The sequence below is a fragment of the Theobroma cacao genome, chromosome 3, assembly GCF_053813885.1.
Source record: "Theobroma cacao isolate CCN51 chromosome 3, ASM5381388v1, whole genome shotgun sequence".
NCBI classification, from domain to species: Eukaryota; Viridiplantae; Streptophyta; class Magnoliopsida; order Malvales; family Malvaceae; genus Theobroma; species Theobroma cacao.
The window spans coordinates 33,469,157-33,476,592 of NC_142641.1; the positions used below are offsets into that span (position 1 = coordinate 33,469,157).

Below are 7,436 nucleotides of genomic sequence, written 5' to 3' on the forward strand. Positions count from 1 at the left end.
GCGTGTTATGTGGAACATTTTTAAACATGCCGTCAAATATAGTTGTTACATGCCATACGTAAAAAATGAATATGGCTTGCTGTAGCACGACCAGTTCTTCCTTTGGTTTCACATTTTTCTCCTTTTAATTCACTACAGTAATAGGGATTTCTAGTTTTACATGATTCTCAATGCTTTGGATTCATCACGATCGGTTCCTCTTTTGGTTTAACATCAACCTTCTCGTACTATCTGAAATCTATTTTGAACAAAATACAAAAATACACATGTGAGCTACATTCAATGAACAGTTATCCCAGATAAGCTACACGACATTTACAAAAATAATTATTTAGTTACACGTCAAGCTTATATTGGCTCCATTAGTTTTTTATGATAATAAAAAATTTCCATTCATTTGTGTCTAATATTTCTACTTGAGTATGCAGGACAAGAATTGTATGCCAATTATAAATAAATTATTCCAAGGGACATATAAAAATTATATGTATAAGAAGCCACAATCAATCAACAAAACAAAAATTTCTTAGTTGGATAATGAAGGGTTAGTCCGTTAAAATTTGAATCAGAAGTTGGCGGGCACAAGTGTATTGAGAAACAGAAAAGACTTAGTCGACCAAGAAATGAGTTAGTTGACTAAGAGTCTACTATCAAAAATCTGGACTTCAAGACAGAACCAACTTAATCAACTAAGGAGTAAGTTAGTCGACTAAGTCCTCACTGCCAGAAACAGAGAACAGAAGACAAAAACAACTTAGTCGACTAAGAGCATTCTACCAAGAAATTTGAATTGTGCACTAGAAGACAGATTAACAGCTAGAATTGCAACAAAACTATTTTCAACGGTCAAAAACAGCATAACACCTATCAGAACTGATTTTCCAAGTATTTAAAAGGCTTCTAACGGCTAGAAAAGAAATTAAAAAGGCTTCTAAGTCTAAAAAGAGCTCAAAAACCAGAAATTACTCTCTGCTCATTTACTATACTCAACTCTTATCTTTGTAATTGTGATATGCACTTCACTTTGTACCACTTAGATCAACCTTGTGAGCATAGGTACACTCTTATCACTCATCTCCTTATATTCTTAGAGTGAGCGAGTCACTCTAAGGGATTGATTCAAGCTAGGATTACTTGATTGAGTATAGTTTCTAACTTAGCCTTGAAAAGTTAGGTGTAGGGTACTTATCAAGAAAAACTGAAAATCTATTTTGCAGGTTGAGCTTAACTTAAAAGACATATGTTCAAAGGCTCAACTAAAGGAAAAGGAACTATGGTTTATGGACAGTGTGTAATAGCCCGCACCCTTGTTGGACACAAATAAGACCTTATTGATCAAACGAATGATCGTTTGATGCGAATTGGCTTGCTAAAGAGCGACAAAGGATGAAAGGAACGTTCAAGAATAAAATGCTTCGCGCTTGCAGAAACAACAATTAAATAATAATATTTTCGTTAGAGATGAATTAGTAAGCTAAAGGATGATTCGGAAGTAAACCGAGATGTAATAATGCGTTTTGGGACCAAAGAAGGCAAGTGAAAAATTTTGAAATAAAATAATATTTTATTCAATAAAATAATGAAGAAAAGATGTTGAAAAGTCAAACAATATTTTTATATGTACATGAGTGACCACGTGAGTCAAGAATGGAAATGATGTGGTTTGGATGGGAATGAAGAAAAGTCAAAGTTATTTGGAATAATATTAAATTGGAACCAAGTGAGGTGAACGGCCGGCCATACAAAAGAAAGGAAGAAAGACAAAAAAGTAAAGAAAACAAAAGAGAAGAGTGTAGAAAGGAAGGTGGGGGCCGGCCATGTGAGGAAAGAAAAAGGAAGAGAGAAAAGTTAAGTCGGTTAGTGAAGAAGAAAAAGAGAAGAAAAATAAAGGAAGAAAGAAATGAAGAGAAAAAATGAGAGAAAGAACCGTGAGAGAGGAAGAGCAAAGAGAATGGTTTTGCTGCACTTTGAGGAAGGAAAAAGAGAGTTTTTGCTGCAATTTTGGAGGAAGAAGAAAGCTGAAAATTTTGAGGTAGGAAAGCTGATTTTTGTTTTAAGTTAATTACTGGAATTTTTGAGGTTTCTATGGCGGATTTTGGTGCTGAAAATTCAAGGTTTTTGCTGCTGAAATTGTGTGAATTTGCAGCTGGAAATTTTGAAGGTTTTGCTACCATTAAAGGGCAGCAAAGTGTTTCCAATTTGTGCAGAAAAATTGGAGCTATTTGCTGCCAATTTGTGCAGAAAAATTGGAGCTGTTTGTGCAGAAAAATTGGAGTTGTTTGTTGCAGAAAAATTAGAACTGTTTGTGCAGAAAAATTGGAGCTATTTGCTGCCAATTTGTGCAGAAAAATTGGACAGCATTGTGCTGCCAATTTGAGGGAGAAAAAAACAGCTTGGTGTTGCCAAATTTTTTAGGAAAAGAGAGTTAAAAGTGCTGCCACCGGAAGAGGAAGAAAACGACCCAAGGAAGAGAGGAAGCCACGGTGGTGAAGAGAGGAAGACATGGTGGTGAAGGGAGTGACGGTGAAAGAGAAAAAAAAGAAAGAACAAGAAAACAAAAGAAAAGAAGTAGAAAATAAAAATGGGCATGACCCAAATAGAAAATAAATGGGCATGACCTAATAGAAAATAAGTGGGCATGGCCCAATAGAAAATAAAAATAAATAGGTTTGGCCTAAATAGGAAAAATGGAGAAGCCCATGGAGAAGGCCCAATGGTAAGTTAATTTTATATTTTAAGATTTATGGGTAGTTTAATATTGTGCATATTTTGGATGAAAAATATGCAAGTTGCTTAAGGAATTTTTAATTAAGTTGTTACCCATATAAATGTGTGATTAAGTATACTAAGTTTAAATTGTTGCTAGGAAAGTTGTCGTGGAGACGTGCCGAACGAAGTATGTGACTGATAAATAGGAATAATTATACGCGTACGAATCAATAGTGAAGTAATATTCCACTATTATGAGGTGAGTAGGGGGTGTCAATTTTAAAGAATTTCGTATATATATACATGTACATATATTTTATGTGAAGTGCAAAATTTATGGAAAGCATGTGTTGATAGAATTTTAAGGAATTGTGGGTGTAAATTATTTTTAGAAATCATTTGAAATATATATATATATATATATATATATATTAGACGTAAAGTGTTTTAAACCGGGAAACAAGCTTTTCGAAAAGATTTATATCAAAGGAAATTGTGCCTTATTGTTTGTGTGGTGTGCATTCATGAAATTTATTACATATTCACCATGCTATTTTGATACAAAATATCATGCAAATATTTACAATGAACATTTTACGAAAAGAGAGTTTTAACGTGATGTGGGGACCGATATTTTGAGAAAGATTTAAAATATCCCCTTAAAGATCAAATTTGAATTCTTTTAAAAGGTGATTTCATTTTAACCAAGAAATTCAAAAGTAATTGAAGATTGCTACTTGTTGTGTTATAAATTGTATTTTGAATCGAATGGCTTGTGACAATATTTGCATGAATGGTTGAATTGGTATTTGTGTTGAAATATATGAACTATGTGTTTAGCCTTAAGAGGCTGGATTCCAAAATAATTGTCATGTCATGCTATTGCAAATTTTATTGTATGGTGGGTTTAACTTGCTGCAGTGGGCGGATTCTGTGGACCAGCCTATTAGAGAGGCACGAAATTCGGTTATTTATGTACTTCGATCGGAGAGGCGCGTAGGGTATCTCCTGAGGTATGGTTAGAGTTCACGTCACGCCGAACCACCTTGTGATGATGAACTCCGCTAATGCCAAGGAACGGCTGTGTTTTCAAAATAAAAATATGATTTATGCGTACATTACTTTTTAACAACCTTGGCGGATTCGGTTGGGATAGCCCCAGGCCAAGGTATCCCTGACAACCGAGTATGAGAATGATTTTGGCACAAGCCAAGTTTTTCAGAAAGTCATAAGCCCATGTTGTTTATTTTTGACAAAAATGTAATGGTTTTATATGAGTTGAAAAAAGTTTTAATATTATGAATTATATTTCTCTGCATGGTGAAAAAGGAATTAAACGGTTTTTCGCAGCTCCCCTATATGTTTATCTGTGAAATAAATCTGTAATTCCTTGCATATGGGGCAAGTTATGATTTGGGCATGATTTTAAATATTATTTGGTTTCGCAGGAGCTTGCTAAATATTATTGATTTAATTCGAAAATGATTATTAATATATTTTGATGTGAAAAAATTTTATTACCTCGATTATTTATACTTTATAAGAAATTCTCAATTTTTATATAAGGCACAAATCCCTTTTGAAACGAATTGTTTTTATAATCTGCATTTTTATATTAAACTGATCTGTCATTTACTTGTTTCTCATCTACGCTCTACTCGCTGAGTCGATGATTATCACTGAGTCGATGAGACTCACACCCCTTTATTTCCCCTTTTGCAGATAGAGATCAGCCTAGCATGTAGTCAGTGACGTATTCGGTCCACTGTGAATAGGTAAAGGCATCTCCTGGCATTTTATTCCGAGTCGCTCCACTGTTAGAGGTCAAGTTGTAGCATTTTATTTATTAAGTTGTAAACAAATTCTAAATTTTTATATAAGCATTAATTTGGAGATTATAGATTTTAATACATATACTTACGAATAAAAAGGAAAAAGTTTGTATTGATTTTTATATTTATGGTTCAAGTTAGTATATGAAAGTATCAATATTATATAGTGATTGAATGTAATGGATTAACGAGCAAATTCTAGATAGGCTTGTTCGAGACTTGACGTGTCACGACCTGAAACTCCCCATCAAGCCCGTGACAACCGTCGCGAGGCCTCGACAGACATTCTTCACCCCGAATACAGATCGAAACCCCGCAAGGCTTAGCATCAACTTCTGCATCTCCCCGGTGAGCAACAATTATTAAATCTCGCATTTAAAAAAAATCATAAGTCATTTTCAAATAAGAACAATAAAATATTATTTTCTGGCTCATAGGGGCATTTTCGTAATTTTTCTTCAAAAATCCCAAAACTTGCTAAAAATGTAGTAGGTAAGCAAAAAATATATATTTAATGATTTAAAAACAAAATAAGTATCCAAAACGTTCATTTGAAAGCAAATTGTTAACAACTAGTACTATTCAAAAATAATCAATAAATATTCTATTTTCACATAAAATAAATTTTTATAGAAATATTCGTAAATAATTTTTCGCACATGAAAGTAAAGTAAAAATTGTATGAATAGAAATACAGATAACCAAAATATAAGTTTTGATCTGCAATGACACGTGGGCTCCAATTGACCAAGAGGATGTAAGACTGTGAACTCTTACTTTCTATAATGCAGTTCTGAGCTTAGTTCTCGTCCTACTCGACTATCTACAAACTGTCCTGAGCCTGAAAAATGTATAGGAAGAAGGGGTGAGATTTTATAATCCCAGTGAGTAAACAGATATCATCTAAAGTATCTAAAACCCAGTAAATAGAGATAATTAAAATAAGTCATCATACCGTAATTTCATTACCTTTCAGTTCATTTCAACCAAATAAAATCAATCCATATAAATCGAGTTATCAACTTGGCTTATGAATTTCTTAAAACTTCGGCTCGTGCCAAAACTCATACTCGGTGATACCTTGCGCAGGGCATCTAACCGAGTCCGCCAAGGTTGTTAAAATTTTGTATACACTTAAAATATATTTTAGTTTGAGAAAAATACAGTCGTTCCTTGGCATTGGCTGAGTTCCCCTTCACGTGGTGGTTTGGCGTGAAGTGAACCCTAAGCTTTACCCCAGGAGATACCTTACGCGCCTCTCCGTTTGAGGTAATAATATAATGGAGTTTACTGTGCCCCTCTAATAGGCTGGTCCACGAAACCCCCTCTGCAGTAAATAATTAATATATAATCCACCAATCAATAAAATTCATTCTAGCATGACATGACAATTTATCGCAACCTAGCCTCTCAAGGCTGAATACACAGTATAAATAATTCTAACACCAAAATCAGTTTAGCCATTCATGCTCATTTATTGTCATAAGCCATTCAATTCAAAACCATAAATTTGCAACACAAACTAGTAGTCTCCAATTACTCTATTTTCAAAACCAATATTCGATTTTCCAGAAAATTTATAAATCATTTTATAAAATCACAATTTCTCTTAAAATATAGCAATTTATCATTTAAACCCATTTTTCATAAAATCACACAATTGTATAAAACTACTCTAGATAATTAAGATGATAATAAGTTCACTCACAGTATTAGGAGTAGAAATACTCCTATCTTTCACCCTCGGGTGCAGTCTCTTACCCGAAACAATTGACTCACCACCTATCCATAATCCATGACACAAAATTCAATAAATTGTGTCAATTTATCATAAATTATTTTAGGCTCTTATCCATGCGTATGCACTAGATAGGATTTGAAATGTCTAGACAATCGCTTAATTGCGGTGTCCGACCTAACTCGCCTATACACGGTGTAAATTCCTAAAATCCCCAATTCGACTCCAATTCCATCCATTTCAATTTCAATTATCCAATTATATCCACAATACCTCAATGACTGTGAATTTGGTCCAATTTATCAGTTCGGACTATAAATTACGCTTTTACCCTTAGTGGGTAAAAATTTCAATTTATTGCACCGAAAATTCCCATTTAATTTTCAACCTCATAATTCATCATTTTTCCACCCAATTCTCTTAAAATAAAGTCAACCTCATCCTCACATACCATTGGCTAGATTCGGCCTAGAGAAATTCATGGAGAAGATAAATATTTTTCTTGTTGTTTTACTCATAAACATACTAAACTAACACTAAACACTAACATAGCTCAAAATCAAATTTATCTAACAACTTTCTCTCTCTAAACCCATATGACCAAATTTGAAATCATCCTCAAATCACATGATTCAACCATGAAAAATGATGGGAAATGCATGGGAAAGGTAAAGCACAAGACAAATTTTAAGAAATATTACCTTTTTTCACTTGATTTTTGAATTTTCACCTATTTTCCCTTTAAATTTCTTAGCTAGGGTTTTATTTTCTCCTTTCTCTCTCTTGTTTCTTGCTTGGCCGAATGTTGAAGAAGAAGAATGGGTTATGGGCTGATTTTTTTATGCCTTTTTTTTATTAGTTTAATGAATAATATTATTTTATTCATATTTTGAATATTTTATTAATTCATTTTTTTTTCTAACCATCCACTTGTCCTACTTTTTTTTATTTCACCATGCATTCCTTTTGACTTATCCAAGACTTAAGTGAAATTTCCAGATTTTTTCAAAGTTTTGGTGGAGTAAATTTTTCAAAATTACACTTTTACCCCTGAACTTTTCAAAAATTATATTTTTACCCCAAAAATTGAAAATTTGCCATAATGCATAATTTTCATTCCTCATACTCATTTCACACTACAAATAATTAAATTTGAT

At 33.1% G+C, this 7,436-nt stretch overlaps 1 long non-coding RNA gene across 1 annotated transcript; it reads left to right on the plus strand.

The window, feature by feature from the left end:
• The first annotated feature begins 1,716 nt into the window (after positions 1-1,716).
• On the plus strand, positions 1,717-4,663 carry LOC148763746 (uncharacterized). The gene is made up of 4 exons (XR_016025157.1): positions 1,717-2,032; positions 2,867-2,968; positions 3,631-3,722; positions 4,432-4,663. It is a non-coding gene; the product is annotated as an uncharacterized LOC148763746 (long non-coding RNA).
• Positions 4,664-7,436: the final 2,773 nt, after the last annotated feature.